This window comes from Neolamprologus multifasciatus, chromosome 14 (assembly GCF_963576455.1).
Source record: "Neolamprologus multifasciatus chromosome 14, fNeoMul1.2, whole genome shotgun sequence".
Lineage (NCBI taxonomy): Eukaryota > Metazoa > Chordata > Actinopteri > Cichliformes > Cichlidae > Neolamprologus > Neolamprologus multifasciatus.
The window spans coordinates 6,232,319-6,258,302 of record NC_140452.1 but is presented as its reverse complement, the minus strand read 5'-3'; the positions used below and the strand labels follow the sequence as shown (position 1 = coordinate 6,258,302).

Below are 25,984 nucleotides of genomic sequence, written 5' to 3'. Positions count from 1 at the left end.
GGATGAAGAGATAAAAACATTCGATGATAAATTGATTTTTATGCAGTTTTCAAGGAGAAAAATGTTTCAAAGATATAAAAAAAAAAATCAATTTCTGGCCACAAAGAACTCTTTAAATTGGTTAAGTTGTTACCCTTATACCACGTAGCAGTCTTGAGATTGCATTTTGAGTCTCCGGCGTATCCTCTGGAGGAGTTTTATTTGACTTTTGAAGTGAGCAATTACCCCCCCCCCCCAAATTATATTGTTTACTCCTTTAATTAAGTCAGTGTTTAGTCATTCCTGCTGATGGTGAAAATGACTTTATAGTAAATCAGTATAAAGTAAAAGGAAGACAGAAGAAGGACAGCTAGCTGCATTTAAAAGCACTGTTACTTCTTATTACACTCACACACTCATATAAATAGTCATTATCTTTTAGCTTCATTGTTTTTTTGTTTCATTTACTCAAAAACTGCATTTTAGTGCAAAACAGCACATTATTTTTTTGTAAAAGTGACATCTGCACTTCCAAAATGAAATAACAAATTTAATGCACGAGTAGCCCAAGGCTATTGAAAATGATTAAAGATTTGCAAAACTATTATGTGAAGAGCATGAGATGATGTTTCTTTTTGTGTGCTTTTCCAGCTCTATTTCACATTGTGACTTTTGTAACTTTCATTTCTTTTGCTCTTATACTCTCTTTTATATTTTACTCTGTCATTTTTCTTTTCTCTCTCCAGATTTCAGTCAAAAAGTATGAGACCTTATTAAATCATTTCTGCACCTTCCGCAGTGGCAATGCTGGACAAGGTCAGAATACTGATAAATGGAGCACACGTGTACTCGGGCAGCCAGACATTTTTTATTTCAGGCCATACAGCTCAGATAGTGTGAGGGAAGCAGATCGGCGATTTCACGTGTCGAAATAGAGTCTGAAATTCAGCGCTGCCCCGCCTGCACAAACCCAAGCATTTATTAACTCCTCGTTAACCTTCAATGAAGAGTGTCTTTTTTGCGTGTGGTACAATAAAGCATCCAGTATCTATCTCTTAGATGTCTTTAATGTCACCTCTGTATTTTCCACTCTGTCTGACACAAAGAGGACAAACATTGCACACCGAAGCAGAAGCCCCACAATGCTTCGCCACCTTAAATGAGAATGATGCTTCGAGATAAGCTCTGAAAGCCGCAGAGACATAAAAGATACAAAACTGGTTCTATAAATAGTAGCAGTCTGCACAGATCCTCAAAGCAGTAGTTTTTTCGGGGAGGAAATATTTTTTCCACTTTCTTGTCTTGCTTATTTTACCACAAAGACTGGAAGCTGCTACCCTGGCTCTGCCAGAAAGTCTACCTGCCGAAACCTCTAAAGCTCACTAAAGCTCACACATGGCTCAACGTAGCTAGTTTTGTGAATCGGTTAAAGTGACAGCCTTTTGTCAATCAGACTGAGGTCACCTTTACATCCTTGTTCCTCGGTGCTTCATTTATACACAATTCAAAAGGCATGTAGACTCTTGAAAATGTTTTCACTTTCATATTTTTGCTTAAAGGTACTGCCGTATATGCGAGCGCTGACCCTTCCCATCGCCTACAGCATGGCTATTCAACTAAGAAGTTAGTTGGGCCAGATTTTCAAACCGAGGAATTTATCTGGGCCAGATATTTTTTTGCAGCCAGTAAGCAGCAGATCATGATCAATTTCAAACCCACACAACTGTATTGAAAAACAAGTAATTTTTTTTTATTCCTTTTTCCCCTGTAAATCTGGTGACCTCTCACAAATGCACACCAAAAGGTCCATTTAAAAAAGGGGAACTATAACTAAACTATTTTTTTGCACATTTGAAATAATAATAATAATAAAAAAAAACATTTTGATAATTCCCTTTCAAATTAAAATAAATATTTTGCTGACCACTCACTTTTCATGCCATGGATGGAGCCCCATCCGTCACAAGTATACAGACACGCTTCATATCCAGACCATTTTCCTCAAAAAGAGCTGAAATCTTCTCAAATATTATTTCGCCAGCTGTGTGTCCCTCTAACGGTAGCAAGCCGAGCAATTTCCCATCCAAAAAACGGACATATACGCACAACTGTGCATTATCAGTTCTGTCTGTGATCTCCTGCTATAGATATTACATCAGTTTTCCTCAGGTCATCTAACAGCATTTTCAAACACGTCTGACGCCAGAACTTCAACTCTACGAACTGTCTGACCGGGGTACGTTTTTAATAGCAGATGTCACACTTACTTTAATTTTTTTGTCACTTATCACCGCATCCACCACGGCCAGCATGCAGTATTTCACTGTTTCAGAATCTGTGAAAGGCCTTTTCTTCTTCGCCAAGAAGCAAACACGAAGGGAAGCTGCTGCAACTCTCTCTTGGACTGTACAGGAGCCTCACCATGGTAGTACAACTCCGGTTGTAAGATTATTAAACCCGCAGTTAAACTGTACTTTTGCAGCCCTCTCCTGAGATTGCTCTGGAAAGTTTGTGTAGAAAGTCTGGTGTTTGTCATTGTGGTGCCTTCGTAAGCAACACACTCAATGCAAATTAAACACATTGGTTTGGCATTTGGATTTGGCGGTAAAATGAATAAGTATTTGTCAGTCCAGGCAGGGTTCATTGTCAATTTTGCACTTTTGGAGTGAGAAAGACGTGCTGTTGTCGCATCATATATTACGATGATTGTTTAATATGTTTACATCACGGTGCATCGTGGGTTAAATATTGCTAGGCTACTGAAGTGTTGCATTCACAGTCTACACTACGCTGTAGGATTTTTTAATTTTTTAATTTTTAAAAAATTAATTAATGAATTAATTTTTTGCGTTTTCTCTGTTTCTGCCAGGACCACAGGCAGGGCCACTCGCAGGTTGCTTCTGGGCCGCATTTGGCCCGCGGGCCACCATTTGAATAGGCTTGGTGTACAGGCTTCAAGAGAGCCCTCTTTTGAGTTGTGTTGAGATAAAATGTTATTAACGTCATATAATTGTTGTTTAAGGCATGCCCCAGAGTTATCCTGTTCTTTGCAAGCTAAACAAAGCGTTAGACAGTCATATATTTGTGCCTGCTTATTTGTATCATGCAGCTCTGAATTGTGCCATGCTGAAAATGAATATGGCTGAGCGTGTATTGCCTGATTACCATCGCAAAGGGATCACATTGCTCATTCATACAAGAAGGGTGCCGACAGCTATATGTAAAGGAATTATTGCCGGAGAAGGCATTAATAACACATTATTATATGTTATACCTTTTTATTTAATTCATACAAAAACCTTGAATGTCTTCATTCAAGAAATCATAAAAGTCATTTAAAAGCATTCAAAGATATAAATATCAAAACACACCATTAAAATAGCACGATTCATTTTACCGTTACACCTCACTGTGCAGCCAAATGCACTTGAGCGAAATCAAGATAATTCAGCAGCCTGTTAGAAGTAGGTTGGCTGTATCAGTGACAGCAGGGCTGGTGCCTGTAGTAGCATGTGTAGAGGCTATGTAATGGTTATATTTAGCATCTCATCTCCCAGACTGTTCTCTGAGCACACAGTCGACTGGCACAGCAGCCTATTCTGGTGAGAACTGTGAACACTGGGAACAGTTAATGCCGTTCTGGTAAAGCGATATCATCGGGAGTAATCTTTTTTTTTTTTTTGGACAAAAGTTTTACTACACATGCCTCTGTGTGAATGATGAGTTTTCCAGCATCTATCAGTTCTTTTCTCCAGCCTCACTTCTAATACAGATACTGATTTCCCTCCTTTCTGTAACATTTTGGAATTCCTGTGTGTGTGTGTGTGTGTGTGTGTGTGTGTGTGTGTGTGTGTGTAGTTTTTCCCTCTCTCACCTGTATTCTCTTTTTTACCTTCTTTCATTCACTCCCAAAGCTCGTTTCCCTCAGTAATCTTCCTGCCAGAATGAGAGTTGGAAAACAGGCTTGTGTTTTTCTGACAGAGTGTGTGATGTTCCTTGTGATCCCTCCCAGTGTTTGAAGCTGCATTACATCAGACTTTCCATCCTGCCTGCAAATCCTGACTTTCATAGTATTCGTATGTAAGCAGGAAAATGGGTGAGCTGAGGCGTCGATTCCCCCCCCAATATATTCTGTATAAACATGAGAAACATTCACATGCACTGCACACAACGAACATTTACTTGCACATACTTGCAGGTTTGCACACGAGCACAAAATTCGTATCTGAATGCACGAATGCTGCAGACTTTTTGAGTTACAGGTATGCACACAGGATACACGCTGACATCTGTACATCCTGCTGCTGCTGTTTGCTGCTGAAACACTGGGGCTTACTCCTCTGCATTATAGATGAGGAAGCTGTGAACAGCTTGTTTGCTTTCTAAATTAAGTTTTTCTCTCCTCTCTTCCTCTGCTTCTGTTTCTCCCCGGGTTGCTGCTCCTTTTGCTTTTTACACCCTGAGATGAGCCAAAGCCTCTGCGTGCCAGGGTGTTTTGCTGCTTTCCTGCATTTTTGTAAATGTGTAAGCAGCCTCTCTGCTAACAATGGGTATGAGAAGGTCTCATCTTTAATGTATGTTGCCCTGTGTATAGAAAAGTAACACCTTCAGAGCCAGAGACTTCCCTGCTGGCTAGCCTGTAGTGGATTGCAACTATAGCCCCTAAGCACATACTCACAAACATTCGTACAGCCATCTATTAGCTATATCCGTTTTAACCCATGGAGGGTAACAGAGCAGCTTGGTGGTCAACTATTAACCATAGCCAATTAACCTAAGATGCATGTCTTTGAGCTGTGGGAGGAAGTTGGAGCTCCTTCGGGAAATCTGCAGAGCCACAGGGAGAACATGCAAATTGCACTCAGAAAGACCTCAGCAGACCAGCAAGATGTTGCCCAGAACCTGTGAGTGAGGCAACAAGCTCAGCACAGCTGTGCATTCCCACTGCACAGAGCTATAATTCTCCTGTACAATGCAAGACTGGATCAAGTGTGATCTCTCTCTGACTCTTTTTCTCTCTATATGAGTTTTTCCTACATTTCTACAATTAGAACGCACTAAATAAGGGTTCAAAGATTTAGAGCATCCTAAAGTCAGCAGAGAAACTGAAGTGATTTTATTTGAATATAATGTAAATAACTGCTTTAAATGGTAAATGGTAAATGGACTCGTTCTTATATAGCGCTTTTCTACTCTTCTGAGCACTCAAAGCGCTTTACACAACTTGTGCATTCACCCATTCACACCCATTCGCACAAGCACATTTCTCTAGGTGCTTTCTAGATAACATTCACACACATTCATACTCCGATGGATGCATCGGAGAGCAATTTGGGGTTAGTATCTTGCCCAAGGATATTTGGCACGCAGACTAGGGGAAGCCAGGAATCGAACCACCAACCTTCCGATCAGTAGATGACCTGCTCTACCACCTGAGCTACAGCCACCCCCATAGCTCCCATATGGAAAAGAAATAGTAAAAACATATATGATTTAACTCATGAAAGTGGCCAGTTTCTCATTACTTTCATATATTGTTTTAGTAAGTATCCAAAACATACAAGTTTCATTATATAATTTTTCAAGGGATCTTATATGTGTTTTCACTCTTGTATGCTTTTCATACAAGTTTCACACAAGACAGATACAAACGTTATAAGATTTATATATATCTTTTCCATATGGGCTGTTTGCAGTGGTCTGTCTGGAGTCACTTGTTTCTGATACTTGCATCCTCTTTTGTCACACCAGCCCTCTGCATGTCCTCCTTCAGCTCATGTATCATATATCTACCATTCCTTCTCTCCATCATATCAGTCAGCTCTCTCCCTTTCCCATAGTCTCTACATTTAAAGTCCTTACCCTCACCTCCACACTACAGCCTTTCATTCTCGCTTACTGGCCTCTGAAAACACCTCAACTCTTCCTCTGTCTTTAGCTATCAGAGATAGAGGAGGACTCATTTCTCAACCATTTCCATCAGCACTCATCCAGTATAGAAATCTTACTGATGATCTGCATGTTAGTTTTCCTGACGCTACACTCCCCATTTATCCGGGCTCGATCTCTTTGCCATAACAAACTTGTGCCTTGTATGCTCGCTAGTTGCTTTGCACTTCATCTAAACACATTAGCTTCATCCAAGAACCATATATAAAAAAACATTGAATCCCAGCTTAAAGAATCACTCATAACATCCATGGACAACATTACACCCACACTTTAAAGCTACAGTACCAGTCAGAAAGTTGGACACTCATACTTGTATCCAAATGAATTCAAGTCTGCTTTTCATCTTCTTTTTTTCTATTTTTCTATATTTCTCTGTTATTAATATATTAGATGGCAATCAGATTCATTTAAAACATGAATTGGGTAAACAGAAAACTTTCTTTTTGTACACTCTGTTCGGATTATTTCAGAAAAACTCAATATTGCATAGAGTATAATGAACTAACAAAATTAGACCTAAAAACTGCAGAGCTATTCCAGTGACATTTATTAGCGGTAAATCAAATGTTAGACTATATGCTGTTCCACTCTATTATCTGTTTTACTTAAAGTAATAACACTTTCCTGGAAAGTTGGCATTGGCACTTCTCTCCTGTTGTCAAACAAATTCATTCTAAATGGAAGGATTACCTTAAATTATGCCTGCGATTGTGAGTTTCATTAAAAAATATTGTAGCTGAAATGATATTCAGACTATGTTCAGTGAGTCGCATCTTTCATTTCAACCACTGTAGAAACCGCAAACAGAAGCCCACTGTGACTAATGGGATACTATCTGATTTCTTAGATACTGTGGCATAAACAAAGCTCTGACGCACAACAAAGAGATTAGGAGTGTCTGTCTTTCTATCTATCAGCCTTCCTGTCTCTTGAGCCTGTCTGTGTCTTACTGTGGTTTCTGCTCAGCTCTTACTGGGGTCTAGGTGGGCGGATCAGAAGTTCTAGCACTTCTGTACAACCTTTCGCCGGGCTGTCCTTTCCATCCTTCTCTGGTTTAATTTTCTCTGGTCAGACTTTGACTGAGCTCGGTCAGAGGCTATTGATTCACAGAGAGACAAAAAGGAAGGTCAATGAAAGGCAGCAGAGTTGTTTGAGAGTTGATGGGAACTATGAGCATGCACACACACACACCTGCTGTGCTTTTCCAAGAATGGCTTGATTTGTGTTTGCTTGTACAACACATACAAGCACAAATGAAAGCATTGCCTCTTCTTAGATGGATGGCGGTGATTGTGCTGTGCATGCCTCTGGATATATCTCTATCATCAATAGACTTCAACATGAGGTAGAGCTCTAACCTTGCCTGCTCATGTGTTCACCCGAAACAGAGAGTGAGGGAGGGAGAGAGAGGCATAAAATGAGATCCAGTAAACATTATAATTGTGTGTGATATCTCTCTCTTGGAGCATTCTCTTGTTCCCTAATCTGTTCACATGCCAGGCACCTGGACTTCCCTGAATGTCAAGGGGAAATGGCTTATCAGCCACCCCCATCCATTTCTTTTTCTCCCCGTCTCACTCTCATTCCTCTGTCCAGGCAGTCTGTCTGTGTGGCTCCCAGAGGGAGGCTACCCAGAGGTCAGATTTCCCTCTTCACCTTTTCAGTTCCTCTCCAACTTTTTGTCCAGCCTGCCCAGTGGGACGGAGGGTCGCTGGCTGACATTTATCTCCATGGATATGGAGTATGCTCTCAGAATGGGAAATGGGTTTTTTCTCCTGCAAGGCAAGAGCCTAGAGAAAAGTATATTTTCATTGGTGTCATTTGGTAAAGAGATGGAGCGTGGACAAAAGAAGAACTCATTTGATTTTGATGTGCGTCCAAATTGCTGCTGAAGAATTGGCTTTGCTGAAGCACCGCGCTCTCTGAGTGATCTGACTTCCTGTTTTCAGTGTGTATGTGCGCAAATTGTGTTTCTTTGATGCTCAGTGGAATTACTGTAGCTTGTTTGCTAATGGTGAAAACTTCAGTTACTGTAGGTGCTTAGTCCATTCAGCTGGGTGATACATGTCAAAGTAATATCCACATGAATGCCAGGACCACAAATTTCCAAATATCATCTTTTTTTCTTATTTTTTTTACCAGCGTTAACGTCATGCTTATGCACAGACAGTTATCTCCAGGGTGTAGTTTTGATGTAGCTAGCTAAAAGCTGTTACAGCTTCATTCAAAGTTCTTTCAGGAAAAACTAAGAAATTCATGTTTGACAAAAGTAATCTTTGCAGTAGCTTTTCATGATCTCGAGCAGCAGAATTTCCTCTGTTGTTGGAGATAGAAGTGTTGAATTGTCAGCTTTTTAACTGGGTAACGTGAATCTGACATCTTGGTTTTATGGTTTTTGTCAAATGCTGTTCGTGGATCAAAAATCATTTTTCACACTTAAAGGCCAATTCGTGCTTTTCACGTTGGTGTGTCTGTTGGATTGTGATTCATTGAGAGATTTCAAGTGTCTCTACACACTATGATGAGCCCTGTTTATTAGCTGACTTGTTTGTCAGCACATACAAATGGTGTTTAGTAGCATAGGCAGTGGCAGTTGTTTCTTGTTGGTAATAAACTACATCAGTATGACTACTTAAAATATGTTTCAAGATGTCTAGAAATTAGAATATAAATCGAACTGAGGGGATATCCTCTATTTTCTTCTGGTTATTAAATTAGAAGGGAACTAGAATGGATTCAAACCTTGAACCTTCTTGCTGTGAGGACACAGCGCTATCCACTGCACCACCACGTCGTCAAAAACATTATTAATAGGCCCATTTGTCACAGAATCAGCACCAACAATTCTATTCATCTGCAACTTAATTGTAGATATCTATAATGAAAGCTTATAGAAAAGAATGGCAGCTATGTCACCGTGATATAGCAAACATAAAAGCAGCAAATCATCACTTTTTGACAAGCTGATATTTTCTCGAAGGAACAGACAACATATTTAATTTTTACTTGAAAATAATTACAAGGAAGCAGAAGAGACAAACCTCTCATGTGGTGACACATTGTTTGCACTGCTGAATGCTGTAATTTAATTTTCACAGTGATAGTGTCTTCAAACAGTTACAAAGTTAACACGTTTGAAAAGGGCCTGCTTTGCTCATTAGCAGCTGGGAACGGATCTTCTCACAGCAGGGAGAAGATGAGGCTCTGCCAGATGTAGATTTTGATTATTTGACCTGAGCTCTTCTAGGACTTAAAGGCACTTTGTAAGGCTATGTCCATCGTTTTCTCTCCGTTTTGGCCTCCCGTCCACACTGAGACGGAAAATGCTGCGTTTTCAAAGCGCTCTTGAAAACGCATACATTTGAAAAACAGCGCTTTTGCGTCGCAGTGTGGACAGCGAAAACGCAGACTTCCTAAAACGATGACGCACGTCATATGTCAGTCGTGTGACCAATTAAACTAAGATAGCGGAGGGCATTATACAGCAGTTGTTTTGTATGCTCTCCAATTTTGACAGCACTATTAAAGATGAATATCAGTCTGTACATGCTCCAGGTAGCTTTTACTTCAAATTCTTTAACTCTAACTCGCTTTCGCAACTTTATACTTTTGTGTTACTTTGTTGTTACAACAACTCCACCTTATTGTTAGTCCATTTAAAAAACTCGGTGCTTTTCCTCAACATTTTGCCGTTACGTTTCAAAGAACCGGAAAGTAAATAAGCGGCAGACTAAATGAGGCAGGTCGAATCTTCTTGCGTTTCACGCATGCACAGGACTGGAACGTAAGCGTTTTCGGCCATTTCAATGTGGACGCACGACTCTGTGAAAACGACTGAAAACGCTAGTGTGGACGCGGAGCGTTTTTGGGCGAAAACGCCGTTTTCAAATCTATCCGGGCTAGTGTGGACGTAGCCTAAATGAGTTGCTGGTCTTGGGTCTTGGAGGAAATCTTTCAGACTATCACTGTGTTTCTATAAATGCAAGGCTCGCAAAATTTCAAAATCTCTGGTAGCCCTTTGGGCAGGCATTCTTCAGTTTTTGGTAGCCCAAAATAAATTTAAGTAGCCCGAATAAAAAATAAAGCAATTTTTTTATGTTATGTTTCCATTACAATATTATACATTAAAGTATAATATTGTAATGGAAACAAAAATTAATCAAAAAAAATTGTTAAAATAAAAATTACAACAACTGTATAAAAATTACAATCATCAACTCAAATACTTGGTTCAAATTGAACAGAAATTTCTATGAACTTGTAAGAACTGTAGAACATGAATCAGTCTGTGTCAGATCCTCAATCTGAAATTTCCACTGAAGTCACGGGTAAGAGGCAAGTGGAACCAAGATCTAGGCCATTTGCTTTTTGAAGTTTGCAAAGACTGATAAATTTTGCCAATGGTAGTTCACTCTTTGCAACATAGCACGCTGTTCTAAACAGCTTTTTCAGGAGTTCTTGTTGTGCTTGGTTTATTTTTAGTATGTTTTTTGCAATTGGTGTTTGTTCTGGGAAAGATACTGCAGACTGGGCAATAATGCATTTCTTGCATTTCTCATGGGTTCTGACGGGGTCTTTCTTAAAATTACTGGTCCCAGTAACAAAGGCGCTTGTCGACTCAGAAATCAAATGAAACTCACAACACACCTGTCAGAACATCATGTTATTTAGCTCGTCATATTCCAGCCACAGAAATTATTTTGTCCATGAAACCAAAAAAGCTGCGCTTTCTTTTTGCCTCATAGTCTGATTTGTCATATATTTTCCGTTTTGTGATCGGCTTTTCTTTGGCTGCCGCTTCTTCACCCTGACCTGTCTTATTTGGCTCAGCAGAACTAAAAAACCAGCGTAAATCCTGCTGCTTTTACACACGTACTTACATAATGATCAGCGATTCTTTGCGCACTCAACCTCTCACAAGTTTAAGTTTGCTGTGGGAGATTTCACTTGTCATGTTTGAATAGTAAGCTAATGAGTGATAAGACAAAGTCAGAGGAATTGGTGCGAAATTAATCGCCACTTACCAATCAGTGCTGCTGCTCTCTACACACCGTTCGCGCAATCGCAAAATGAAAGTGAAAGCAAAAAAAAACAAGCGCAAATTCAAACGCGATTTCAATATGTCACATATTGACAGTGGCTCATGCCAATGACATAATTACTCAGCTACATTGGCGAAAGAATGCAAAAGCATAGACATATATTTTCCTTCCTATGATAGCCCGACGGGCAGGGCAGAGATAGATTTTGGTAGCCCGACTGGAAAAATCGCGGGACGTCGGGCTAGCGATTTTGCGAGCCCTGAAATGTGAGTTGTACAAAAAAAAGGTGCCTGTTTACTGGTCGTGTTTTCTTTGTTTGTCTGTGTGTGTGTTAGTATTTTTAGACGTGGTGCAGAACACAGTGGTAAAACAATTACAGTTCATCATCTAGAGCTTATCCATTGCACTGCTGCAGATGGTAAAGCTGTCGATCTACTGCAGATATCGCCTTTAACATCTACAAAACACGTGAATTCAGCACGGTCCCCTCCCTTTTTCTACAGGATTGTATTGCTGGCTAATTGAGATTCTATACCAACCTCAGCTCTGTGTGCATTGCTTTTATCAGTGGACTTTCATCTCACCCCGCTTCATCCTCCATCCTCCCGCCTCGACCGAGCAGTCAGATATCACAGCCTGCCCCCGAGCCCTGAGCCCCGCAAGCTGCCGGGGTGGCCAGCTGCTCCCCCCGGCTCTCTTCCACCACTAATTGAACCATTTCACTACTGACGATGGGTTGTATGCACAGCAGTATGGGACAAAAGCTTCAACAGGTTTTTATGTGCATTACAGTTCTCGTGTGCAAGCAGGTGTGAACGTACAATCGCAGTAAAAAAGGTAGATCAGAGCGACGTTGTTAAGGCTTTGTTTACGACGGAGATAGTCAGAATGGGTTTATCGGGTAGTAAATCAGTAGGCAGCTTGTGTCTGGGGAGCTTTTAATTAGATTTGTCCAATTTTCTCACTTGCACCGACTCCCGTGCACGTTCTTTCCTTTTGAATCTCTCAATCTCTTATCGTTCTCATTCACTGCATGACACACTCGCACCTCTTTCATGTGTTACTTGTGCTACGAATGCGTAAATATGGCAGGTGCATAAACTCTGACAGCTTAAAGGCGGTTGGTTAAAGAGACTGATATGTAAAACGGGTCACGTCGACAAGGACGCGTTCGTATTGCTGAGCGCATAGATCCGCGTGTGTGGGTGTGTGTGTATGAATATCTGCTGACATAGGCTATGTGCCCTCCAGCAGTTCTCTTTGCTTACCCAACTCTTATTAAAGCAGTAAATACGGCCAGGACATAAATTTGACGTCATGATTTAATTCCACTCTCTCACGCCCTCTCTCTACACTCCCTTGCTCTCATTCGCTCTGTCTGTCTCCCTCTTTCTTTCTGTTTGTGTTTATGCGGGCATGCTGATGCTCGTTAATATAGCATTAATGCTGCCTTCTAATTACAAGAAGCCAAAAACTGCTGGGGGGCGAAGTTTGATGCAGTCTATTTCAGGGTGCTCTTTTGAAATATGCCCACCTTTCCATTTCTCATCAATCTAGTTTAGAGGGGCTGATATATTGCTGCTGTGTGAGTTTTTATGAGTGTGTGCAATTGGAGTTTTATGTAGATGTTCTGGGGCGGTTAAAGAGCCAAACAAGCTGCAGGTGTTAGTGCCTCTTATCCTCCCCAACTTAAAGGCACTCTGGATAGTTGCAGAACAACCTGATATAACAGAGCGCAACCAGGTACACAGCCTTCTATTTACAGTACTGGCCCTTTTCCAAAACGCTACACCAAAGATGATCAAAAACCTGAAAAAGATGAAGTAAATATAATTCATTCCCTCCTTAATTTTACTTTGAGATATATATCTGACAACCTTTCACTGCTCCACATAAACCCCCAAATGACGCGATGACTTTCCTTGTGGAATGTTATATTGCGTAGAGGGAAAACTATATATTTTGTTTTTGTAATTTTGTGTCTGTGTTATGCCACACATCTGGTGCAGCCCACATGCAGATGCATTTAAGCGTCGTTTGGGCTGCTTTTGGTGACTGCAGCTAAATGATGGCTTTGTCCGCTGTTGAGTGAGCCATGTGAGCCCCACAAGTCAGGAGTTGGGCTTGACAAGTATTACGGCCAATCCTAGGAGGTTCTGGGAAGAGTGTTTACTCCTTTTACCACCCAGTTTAAGTGTTATCAAGCTGTGGGACCAACATGAACATCAATTTTCTTTTAATTTAAATACCATTATGGAAGTTTTATTGGATTTTATTGGGTGTAATGCAAGTAGAGATAAGACAGGGCCTTGCAAGCGGCGATAAGGGGAGTGGATCGAGAGAGGAAGGAATGACACATGGGATGTATATGAACATCTGGGGGAGGGATGAGGACAAGTTTTAATGTTATGTCAGATTTGTATAAAATATCAGGTTCAGGTTTTAATTGGGCTGATGAATGTTATTATGTGGTACCCAAACACATTCTCCTTCTCCATCTCTGCATCATAAACTTTGCCTGACTAAGTCACGCACACACAAAACTAGTTTCTTTTGTGAATAGCTGTGAAGGAGGTTTCTGTAACTTGTGAAAAATGCATTTGGGGCAGTGCAGAGAAGAAATGGGATGAAAGCACAAAGGAAAGAACACTTTAGCCACACTCCTAACCCGCCCATCACGCCTTTCTTCTTTCCTTTAGTCTGAGACGGAGTGAGACAGTGAAAGTAAGCATTAGGTGTGAAAGGAAGAAAGGGTGAAATCTGGACTCCTCAAGGCTTCAAACAGGAACACGGCTTTCATCACCTTACAGATAGAAAGAACAGAGTGATTGTTCTGTAGAATATGATCATATATTTGCACTGAAATAAGGCCGACCGAGCTTTGTGCAAGAGACATAAAGTCAGCGTGTGGTATTAACTTAACCCATGTTTGGTATTCTATTTTGTATCTCTGGATATTACCTATTGAGTTATTACTGATTATAAAAATTACCTTTTTTTTTTTAAATTTCTGCTTCTACAGCTGTGCTCATTTCACTTCCTGTTCTCTCCTTATCTCTTCTCCATTCCTGTCCCGTGGTTACCTGGGAAACAGTTTCCTTTGCAGTGAGAAAAAGAGTCAAATTTAGTTAATGTTCTCATCCCCTTCAGGGCCGACATAAAAATAAAATAGCATTGAATGGCATCGACATGTTTCCCGCACAAACGTGTGCGACTCTGCGGCATTCATTGGGCGCTTTATTAAAATACGGTTTCCCCCCGGTGTCCATAATTTGCAGTGATTTTTAGTCGTGTTTTTTAAAAAGCTGTGTTCAATTTTTCAATTCCCAACATTTTCTTGGTCATACCTTCCGTGGTTTTATTAACCCTTTAAAACCGGTCGGAGCGGGCACGCTCTGTTTTGCGTAACTATTTTTAAATCCCGGTAGCTCTGCAACCACGTGAGCTAGCGCAATAATTTTTTTTGCATATGAAACCTGAGGAGTTGTACTTACATCTTAAGCCATCAGCTTGTCCTCGGTCACAGTTTCCTTCCACATAAAGCTTTGCAAAAACTGCATAAAAAGCACTTGCAGCAACAAAAACATAATATTCCAGAAACACGCTTTGCCGATCCGATCAGCTGTTCATAACACTTCCTACATTGGATTAGACGTCAGCGCGAACTATCGCATGTCCGCCATGACCTGGCCGAAACCGGAAGTGACGTCATTTTCGCGGAAATGTAGTTTTTTTTACCGTCCGGGCCTCAATGAGCCTATACTGGTGTTTTTAAAAGTTATGTTTGACTTTATGACTTTCTGTGTTGTTTCTGGGATGTTTAGGACTCATATTGCACTGCTGGACATAGTTTATTTTGATGCATATGCTGCTTTTTTGCAAATTTGCATCATAATATTTATTTTCGTTTTTCCTGCAGTGTATAAAAATTGGTGTAATTCAAAAATAAAACTATGAAGGCACTCAAAATAAATTCCCTGTGGTGGGAAACTATTTTGTGCAACTTTTTTGTATTTACAGTTTTGAGGGATAAGCCTCTTAAATTTCTCTAACTAGAAATATATGTTAAAAAAACAAAAACGATTTTCAATTTTTTTGTAGTTTATTGCACTTTTTTGCAATTTATGTAATCACTATGCACTTAATTCATACATATTATTAAAATCTGGGCTGTAATGGTTGTATTGTTGTATAGCAACTTGAAATGCTCCCAAAAATGACTCCACAGCATGTAAACATATAATATAAGCTCTGGCGGACTTGGTTCTATGGTAGGTCTTAAAGGGTTAATAAGCCACAGTCTTCTACTGGACACATGTCGTCTCTGACCACACATTTTGAGCCCAACCGCACAATTACTTTAGCCTGTCTTCAGTTTCTCACTTTTCATTGTGCCTGTTGAACTGTGATCGGAAGCAGGTAGTTAAAGCTGTGTAAGTAAATGGTAAATGGACTGGTTCTTATATAGCGCTTTTCTACTCTGTCCGAGCACTCAAAGCGCTTTATACAGCTAATTCATTCACCCAATCACACCCATTCACACAAGCACTTCTAAGCTTAAGTGCTAAGTATCTAACATTCATACACATTCACACTCCGATGGATGCATCGGAGAGCAACATGGGGTTAGTATCTTGCCCAAGGATATTTGGCATGCAGACTGGAGCAGCCTGGGATTGAACCACTGACCTTCTGGTTAGTGGCTGATCCGCTCTGCCACCTGAGCTACAGCCACCCCATAAGCATATATAAGCATTTAAGCATATATATAGACAGTTAAAAAGAACAGTTTACCCCAAAATCAAATGTACATGTTTCTTGTAACTTCAGCCAGATCATTGCAGAAAGAGGCATGCGCCTTCTTGTGTCAAAAGAAGCTTGTGACATTGTGACAGGATATGAACCTGTATTATTAGGCATTTATTCACTTCATTCACTAAATCAGAAAATATGGCTGGGTTAAGAGGTCATCCAATTACACACTGGGGAGGTGTGGTGGGGGAGGGGGCTCATGTCACTGGCAGTAATAGTAGAAAGAGGCTACTCCCTGAATAAAGCTATTTTCCTTGTGTGTATGCATGGTTATTCCTATGTTTATATTACACAAAGAAGCAAGTGGTATTGATAAATGTATTCCAGTAGCTATTAAAACCATCTAGGTTATTGTTTTTTAGTGCCATTTATCTTTCTTTGCAGATGCATTCGGATAGTAAGCGTTGCCACTGAGATATTGAATTTTTTCTTCCTCTGTTTCCAGTTCAGGAGGATTGTTTTCTTAGAGACTGTCATCGTGATCAATATGGGTTACCCATATTTCAGTGGTGATTCAACTGAAATAACATTTCCAAGCAGTCAAATTGATGGAGACGCTGCAATGCTTCAACTCATGTATGAAGATAATGTTTTGGTGATGTTTATTCAGACTGTTTAAATAGCTCGGTAGAGCAAAGGTGGCATGTAGGTAATTATGTGCGGTGCAGAAACTGTGAGATTGTGAGAGTCATAGAAAATATATTATTGCACATGTGTCCAGTGGAATTAAAATCCCCAGGTCTTTAAAATAGTTGTAAAAAAAAGCAAATTTTAAGTAAAAACTGAAATAATTTTGCGAGAGATATCCTTTATTATTACTTTTCAATACAAATAGTTTTTGGGGGATTTATTTTCCCGCTGCAGTCCAGGTTCCGCTTGATCCTTCTGTTTCTCCTGTGTGTGTTTGTTTGTGTATGTACGTGACAGGGACCCAGTGTGTGATAGCTGAGCCCTGTCACCCACTCCCACAGTGAGGTGAAATGCTTTTCACTGCTCGCTGCCTTTCTTTTCCATGCTCCTCGGGCTGCACGAGCATCCAGGTGGGACAGCAAGCAGAGAATATTGAAGCCCCATAGCTATGTGCATGTGTGTGTGTACAGGTATGCGTGTCTGTTTTCCAGCATCGCTGCGTGTACATGTAGTGTGTAGCTGCATGATTTTCAACCAGCGGAGTGTATCCAAAAGCTGAGGCATCCCTGTAGGCAAGCTTTCACTATCCAGCAGTCCTGTCACAAGCCTTTCTCCGTCCTGCTGCTACCTTTACAGGATTACAGCTGCCACCAGTGCCTCTTCTGTTTGTGTGGCTGTGTGCTTCACAGTGAAGATGGCAAAGTGATTGAGCAAAGTTGGAGGCAGCAATATCCATCATTTATATAATGAAGCCACTTTTTTTTTTATTGAGGTGATGGCAGAAAAAATTAGCTTTGCAGCATGCTATCCCACATCTATATGACGGTTGTCCTATTGGCCATCATTGAACTGTCTCAGTCGCTACCTTATTAACTGTAGCATGCAGCTGCATGACTAATAGACTAATATTACACTGATAACAATCCTTACTGTGGTGTAATTGCATGAGGCAATTTCCATCCACATTAGCCCATCTCTCCTGCACTGATAAAGAGCTGGGAAACCTTCCCATTAACTGCCTAGAATTCATTATTAGATCAACAAATATCAGGCCTCAGAGTTGATACAGAGTGTCTCTGTAACAGTTTTTAGAAGAGAGAAAAATACATTTTATGACACTCTACAAGTGTCGTTAAATCAGTAAAACCCAATTTGTTTATTTGAACAGGTAAGAGTGTGAATACAAGACATTTTTACAACACATCATTTAGTCATCCTTTCATCATGATTCATCATTTCACCCAGCTTGAACTGTTCACTCACATGTAGCTTACAGTTACATAGCAACATTGTGTACTAATAATTATCACGGACACCAACATTTCCTCATGCACAAACATATACTTAAACTTAGCAAACTCTTCTGGGAACTTAATATTATAAAGGGTATTGTGGTGCATCATGTAGGTTGTATACAAGTGCAACCGTTTTAAATCTGAAGCTTGATTAAGAAATCCCATTTACATATAATACCATGAATTTAAAATGAAGCCTTAGTTCTCAATCAGCTCTGTGGAATTTAGGAGAGTGGCCAAAATGTCCTCGCTCTCCAAAAGTCTACAGCGCAACCTGATCCTCACAAAGACAGCCAGGCAATTAGACACACACGTGCACACATCACATTTCCTCCCACGGCATGGCGACGTTTGTCCGTTTGGAGAGCAAACATTAAATTCAAATAGTTCTCAGAAAATGGCTGCAAAGCTGTCCAACTTTCACACACTCTCACACACATTTGCTGAGATAAGCGATGGAGCTTATCAGTCAGGAGCACAGGCTGAGACATGGTAGCCAAGTAACCTGTCTGCTCCCTAACAGGAAACAATAAAGATATTCACAGAGCACAAATGAACACGCAAGTGTGCATGCCCTTCACCGCGAACACAATGACGCAGTTTGGGAATCATGTCCGTTTTGAATAATGACCCATTCACCAGCGCAGCCAAAGATACATCCCTGATCCAAGTTCATTAACCTTTTAAGGATTTACCCAAGTGTTTTTTCAGAATTCTCCTACACAATGCTGCAACATATTGGAGACATCATAATGTAGCAGTAACACCAGATCATATTATTTACAGAGAGGCAACACATACACACTGCAGGTTGTGCTGCCCATAATCATAATGAAGCGTGGTAGCTGAGGTCAGATGGGCTGCTCTAAGTTCTAAGTGAAAGGGCCATGGCAGGCATGGGTGGAAATTTCTCCTCTCTTACTCCAATCCTGATTCAGTTCTTAGTAATAAATTCTAGATGTGGATTTGCGGACCCGTCTATCCATAAATCTTAATGAGGCAAAGAGCACTTCTAAATATTAAAGTTCTCACTGTAAGGTTTCAGTATTACCTGCTGTTTGATCTGACTGCTTTTTACAAAAAAAACAGGCAGGTATATAAATTATACTCTTATTATCCTGCCTCATGCATAAAGGGCAGCAGCATATAAAACGAATGTCAGATCATAATAAATGTTGTAAAGCGTAGCACGGAAAGTGTTTTCAGCATTTGCAAACACACTCACATACTCTGTGATGTACCCTGCTCACTTGTTCATAACCCTAACAGAACAACACTCTTATTTCCATCAAATCACATTTTTTCTGCTAATTACTCAATACTATATATAGAGAAATTAGTGTTTTCATGTATTTTCTACCATCAGATTAGCTTTAAAGCAAATGATTGAATTCAACAACTGCAGTCACATTGAACTCATAATCCTTGTTATGCATATCAGACTAGTAAAGTAAGCAAGTAAGTAAAACTTTATTTATTTACCTTTCAAGATAAAAATCACAAAGTGCTTCACAAGCTAAAACCATCCATCCATTCGCTTCCGCTTATCCTTTTCAGGGTCACGGGGGGCGCTGGAGCCTATCCCAGCTGTCATAGGGCGAGAGGCGGGGTACACCCTGGACAGGTCGCCAGTCTGTCACAGGGCTAACACAAAGGGACAGACAACCATTCGCACTCACATTCATTCGCACATTCACACCTAGTGACAATTTAGATTATCCAATTAACCTATCCTCACAAGCTGCATGTCTTTGGACGGTGGGAGGAAGCCGGAGTACCCGGAGGGAACCCACGCAAACACGGGGAGAACATGCAAACTCCACACAGAAAGACCCCAGCCTGATGGTGGAATTGAACTCAGGACCTTCTTGCTGTGCGGCAACAGTGCTAACCACCGTGCCACCGTGCCAGCTTTGAAGCAAATGATTGAATTCAACAACTGCAGTCACATTGAACTCATAATCCTTGTTATGCATATCAGACTAGTAAAGTAAGCAAGTAAGTAAAACTTTATTTATATAGCACCTTTCAAGATAAAAATCACAAAGTGCTTCACAGAAGCTAAAACCTAAAAATAAAAATCAACCTAAAGCAAGTTTAAAAAGATGAGTTTTTAGCTGTTTTTTAAAAGCGACCACTGAGTCCACAGATCTCAGGCTCAAAGGGAGAGACTTCCACATCTGGGGGCCACAGTTCCAAAAGCTTTGTCGCCTTTTGTTTTCAGCCTCGTGTGTTGGACAGCAAGCAAGCCCTGGTCACATGACCTCAGGGACCTGCTGGGAATGTATGGATGTAAAAGTTCACTTATATATGTTGGTGCTTGTCCATGCAGAGCCCTGAAAGTCAAGGTCAAAACCTTAAACTGGATTCTGAATTTAACGGGGAGCCAGTGCAGCTGAATCAGCAGGGGTGTGACGTGGGAAAACTTGGAGTAGCTAGCAGACTAGCAGTCACAGAGACATTTATTATTCGTTCAAAATTCAGGGATTGTCAAAATAAAGCAACGACGCACGCACAGACACATTGGAGCTCCTTTAAAGACATCTGATTGGTCAGCCTAGTTTAACTTAAACCTTGAGACCTCATTTGGAAATACCCACAGGCGTGACAGAGAGAGTGCATGCCATATGTAAAAGATCAGATTCTACACCGAGTTAACGTGTAACTTGACTGCCCAGTAAAATAATACATCTGGTATAAAACTGCTCTGAAAAAGAACTTAATGCATCTCCTTCCACATTGCCAGCTGCGTGACTTCTCCGTGCTTTTTAAACTCTCTCAGCGCTGTAAGCTCAGCTGTCCTCTTATCCCCCGAGTGCCACTCTTTCATTTAATGCCTTCTCCAGTGATACGTGGTGATTCATGTATTTTGGCCTTTCATTCAAGTTTTAGGTCACTAAAAATGAACCTTTTTTAAAAACTCCAGGGTGAAGACATTGAGAAACTCTGTACTGTATACAGTATAGACAGGAAAAAGAGTGTGATACTCCAATCTGTTGATATCTTTTTAAACAGGCAAAACAGAGGCAACAGGCACCTGTTTTTGGACTTTATTTATTGGTTGTTGTATTATTCTGTGTGTACCCATCTGGTTTGGCAACTGTATGCACTTCAGATGCCATCAGATCAAAGCAGGAAATCTTAACAGAAATGGGAAAAAACCCACAAAATTTGAAAATAGATATTTGTCCTTCTTATCAGAGAAATTGCCTTCCAATATGCTGAAGTTACTTTAGGTTTTTTGCTTAATCAAACACTTGGTGCCTACTACAGTTTTAACAGAAAGGGGTACACATCAGAAGGGGACTTTTTTTTTTTTTTTGTATTTTTTAGGGTGGGGGTGTTCCATCGTCATATTGAGCTCTTTTGGCCAGTGTATTCTCACTGAGGGTTGTTATCCAGACCACTGAGCTCTCATTTCATCTGTAACACAGACAGGCACTGAAACATGGCATGGGCTCTGTTAGTGCATGAGCATGGACAGTGTGTAGGAATATGTGAGCATCTGTATATCCCTCCACCTGCGAGTTGTTGAGTGGAAAGATGCCATACTGCGAATAAGATGGGCTTGTCAGCAGCTGCGTTGTGGCCCATTGAACATCCCCTCTCAATGCAGCCAGCTCATCCCTTCTCTTTCCATCTATCCTTCGCTCATTCCACTTGCCCTCCATTGCCTTATTCACCCTCCCTCTGTTCACCATAAACCTTTTCTTGCAACCAACTCAATGCCCATCATTCTTCATTTCACCTCTTTTCATACATCTTGCAGGCCTTCCCATTGACTCCCTTTTCCTGTGATACCGCTTTGTATCACTTTCCCTTTTCATGATACTGCCCTTATATTATACTCCTTTCTTTCCTGGTCTCTCTTTGTCCTTCCCCTCTGGTCCTTGTCTTACAGTTTCTTTATTCTGCTCCATCTGCTTCTACATTCCTTTGGCGTGAACGACGTCTGCCTCTTATTCTTTCTGTTTGGTTCTTTTGCTTCGTCCTCTCTTCACTATTTTTCAGCACAGTGTTGTTTTCTTCTCTCTTTCTTCTCTCTGTGCCTTTAACCATTGTTCCCATTATCCTTTTCCTCTCAATGCTTTACCTGCGTAAAAGAGAAAAAAAGAACCTAGATGTGCAGAAAATCCAAAAAGGGATGTAACAAAACACAGCACAAAATAATAGCAGAACTCAATAAAAAGAAAAAAATTACATCAAAAAAGCCTCACACCTAAAAACCTGCCTGAAATGGTAAATGGCGCTTTACTAGTCTCTAAGTACCCCAAAGCGCTTTACACATCCAGTCATCCACCCATTCACACACTGGTGATGGCAATGGGCGCTCTGTCAGTGCCAGGGGTCACTGACCACTAGGGATGGGTACCGGTGTCCGGTGCCATGATGGCACCGGTTCTGACATAAACGGTAGTAACCAGACCGAAAAGCAGCGCACATTTCGGTGCTTTATTTCGGTGCTTTTTTTTCCTGAGATGTGATACACTTTGAATTCTAGCCAATCATTTTACCTTTCCGAGGATAGTAGGCGGGTCCAGGTACGTACGTTCTTTTAGAGCAGAGCTACAGATTAAAAATGCCCAAGGCGAAGCGGTCAAAAGTCTGGCTGTACTTCACAGCAAAAGATGCAAACTCAGCAGCTGCAACAAGTGCTTTAAGCTGATACTGTGGAAAGGAGGTAACACCTGAAATCCGATGAAACACCTGGCGACGCATAGCGTTTTTTTTAAAAGCCGAAAAATGCGCCGTATTTGATAGCTTGCTGCGAGACCTCACACCGAGCGCATCTACTGCGGGTGTGGTGCCTGTTATCGGACCCAGAGTTAGCAACATCCCCCAAAAACCCGAAGAGTAGAGTCCTGGCCCCTAGCCCTGCCAGTGTAGCAGAAATGATGACGGATGATGATGCAGCAGCAGCCGTTCTTCTCTGCGTGAGTAGCTTAATGTTGTTCGTGTATAATTTACGTTGAGTAGGCTAACCACGTTATTAAATTAATGCATGTAAGGTGAACTAGCAAACATCATCATAGCTACATGCGGCTGTCTTCTTGTTTGATGGCAGATACTCCCTTCACCCTGGCCAAAAAGGCTAAAATGACCAAATAAGAAGTGGGAAACAGTTAAACATGAGAGGTTTTTGGACAAAGTTTGTTTTTTACATTGTTTAAGCACTGCTTCCAGCCAAGAGTGATACCATATATGCCCTATAGCTGCAGAAAAGGCTAACATTGTTATCTTTTTACAAAAAAAACAGCTGAACATGAGAGGTTTTTGGACCAATTTTGTGTTCTCCATTCTTTAAGCACCGGTTCGAGCACCGTTCAAGCACCGGCACCGTTTCAAAAGTACCAGTTTGGCACCGGTATCAGATAAAACCTAAACGATACCCATCCCTACTGACCACTCTGTTGATCCAGGTTAACTGGACCTAAGTCTGAAAAATCTATTTCTGTCCTTGAATGAGTAATTTTGGGGCGATTGTGGCTCAAGAGTTGGGAGTTCGCCTTGTAATCGGAAGGTTGCCGGGTCGAGCCCCGGCTTGGACAGTTTCGGTCGTTGTGTCCTTGGGCAAGACACTTCACCCGTTGCCTGTTGGTGGTGGTCAGAGGACCCGGTAGCGCCAGTGTCCGGGTCATCTCTGTCAGTGCACCCATTGGCACACTGACAGAGGCGAGGCTGCCAGACACTGGCAGCCTCGCCTCTGTCAGTGCGGGTCGCCTCTGTCGCCTCTGCCGGACACTGGCGCTACCGGGTCCTCTGACCACCACCAGCAGGCAACGGGTGAAGTGTCTTGCCCAAGGACACAACAACCGAAACTGTCCAAGCCGGGGCTCGACCCGGCAACCTTCCGATTACAAGGCGAACCCCCAACTCTTGAGCAACAATCGCCCCAAAATTACCCATTCAAGGAAAGAAATAGATTTTTCAGACTTGGGCCCAGTTAACCTGGATCAACAGAGTGGTCAGTGACCCCTGGCAGATTGTTATGGAGAAAAATATATGAAATATGAAAAAACATGCAGGCAGTTGTTAGGTAAAAATGTACGGTGCTATACTGAAAAACCTTCTTACCATTGCTTTGGTTGGTAGCAGGTTGCTGTGATCGCAGCAATATTCACTACTGCTTTTTATTATAGATTTTAAATACTACCCAACTACATACATTACTGACACACGTCCAGAACACCAAACACCTGTATTGAAAAGAAAAGTGCATGTGCCAAAGTTTCTAGAGAACATGACAGTTTGATAAAGTACACGCAAAGACCAAGGAGAGGACGGGGAGTGGTAGAAAAATATATGTATAAATAATAAACTTTAATGGGCGATTAGTATAATTCAGGTAAGTGTCAATACTTTAATGAGCTATTATTATTGGCAATCACGACACCCGTGCTTTCTCAGCTAACGTCAAAATACGTTTTGATTGCAAAGGGCATTAAGTGGGAGGAGAGACCTGTCATAGCATCATAACAAAACAGGTGGATGGTTTCACCAAGCTAACTGAAAGGAAAACAGACAGAATATCACAGGGTCTTGTCTTTTTTATCCAGGTCCTATAAGATAAACTGATTTTTCATTTTTGTGTGTGTTATTTTGTGGCTGGAACACTGAGCATTTCCACATCAATAATAATTGTACCAGGTAATGTTTTCAGCATGAACTATTCTACAGTTTTTTTTCTGATATTATTATTAATAATAATAATAATAGCTAATAATACAGTGGGGCAAAAAAGTATTTAGTCAGCCACCGATTGTGCAAGTTCCCCCACTTAAAATGATGACAGAGGTCAGTAATTTGCACCAGAGGTACACTTCAACTGTGAGAGACAGAATGTGAAAAAAAAATCCATGAATTCACATGGTAGGATTTGTAAAGAATTTATTCGTAAATCAGGGTGGAAAATAAGTATTTGGTCACCTCAAACAAGGAAAATCCTTGGCTCTCACAGACCTGTAACATCTTCTGTAAGAAGCTTTTCTGTCCCCCACTCGTTACCTGTATGAATGGCAACTGTTTGACCTCATCATCTGTATAAAAGACACCTGTCCACAGCCTCAACCAGTCAGACTCCAAATTCCGCCATGGCCAAGACCAAAGAGCTTTCGAAGGACACCAGGAAAAGAATTGTAGACCTGCACCAGACTGGGAAGAGTGAATCTACAATAGGCAAGCAGCTTGGTGTGAAAAAATCAACTGTGGGAGCAATCATCAGAAAATGGAAGACATACAAGACCACTGATAATCTCCCTCGATCTGGGGCTCCACGCAAGATCTCATCCCGTGGGGTCAAAATGATCATGAGAACGGTGAGCAAAGATCCCAGAACCACACGGGGGGACCTGGTGAATGACCTGCAGAGAGCTGGGACCAAAGTAACAAAGGTCACCATCAGTAACACACTACAACGGCAGGGAATCAAATCCCGCAGTGCCAGACGTGTTCCGCTGCTGAAGCCAGTGCATGTCCAGGCCCGTCTGAAGTTTGCCAGAGAGCACATGGATGATACAGCAGAGGATTGGGAGAATGTCATGTGGTCAGATGAAACCAAAGTAGAACTTTTTGGTATAAACTCAACTCGTCGTGTTTGGAGGAAGAAGAATACTGAGTTGCATCCCAAGAACACCATACCTACTGTGAAGCATGGGGGTGGAAACATCATGCTATGGGGCTGTTTTTCTGCCAAGGGGACAGGACGACTGATCCGTGTTAAGGACAGAATGAATGGGGCCAAGTATCGTGAGATTTTGAGCCAAAACCTCCTTCCATCAGTGAGAACTTTGAAGATGAAACGAGGCTGGGTCTTCCAACATGACAATGATCCAAAACACACCGCCCGGGCAACAAAGGAGTGGCTCCGTAAGAAGCATTTGAAAGTCCTGGAGTGGCCTAGCCAGTCTCCAGACCTCAACCCCATAGAAAATCTGTGGCGGGAGTTGAAAGTCCGTGTTGCTCGGCGACAGCCCCAAAACATCACTGCTCTTGAGAAGATCTACATGGAGGAATGGGCCAAAATACCAGCTACTGTGTGTGCAAACCTGGTAAAGACCTATAGTAAACGTTTGACCTCTGTTATTGCCAACAAAGGTTATGTTACAAAGTATTGAGTTGTATTTTTGTTATTGACCAAATACTTATTTTCCACCCTGATTTACGAATAAATTCTTTACAAATCCTACCATGTGAATTCATGGATTTTTTTTTCACATTCTGTCTCTCACAGTTGAAGTGTACCTCTGGTGCAAATTACTGACCTCTGTCATCATT

The 25,984-nt window shown here is 41.2% G+C and overlaps 1 protein-coding gene and 1 long non-coding RNA gene across 3 annotated transcripts in view; both read left to right on the top strand.

The window, feature by feature from the left end:
- The window catches only part of LOC146503352 (uncharacterized), a 15,848-nt gene extending 217 nt beyond the window's left edge, over window positions 1-15,631 (top strand). Inside the window, exons 1-2 of the long non-coding RNA XR_014868605.1 lie at window positions 1-3,807; window positions 3,838-15,631. The exon at window positions 1-3,807 is cut by the window's left edge and continues 217 nt beyond it. This is a non-coding gene — a long non-coding RNA (uncharacterized LOC146503352). The remainder of the gene's footprint in view (window positions 3,808-3,837) is intronic.
- Window positions 1-25,984, top strand: part of schip1 (schwannomin interacting protein 1) — a 275,998-nt gene that overhangs the window by 42,334 nt on the left and 207,680 nt on the right. The gene's annotated exons all lie outside the window — the stretch shown is intronic.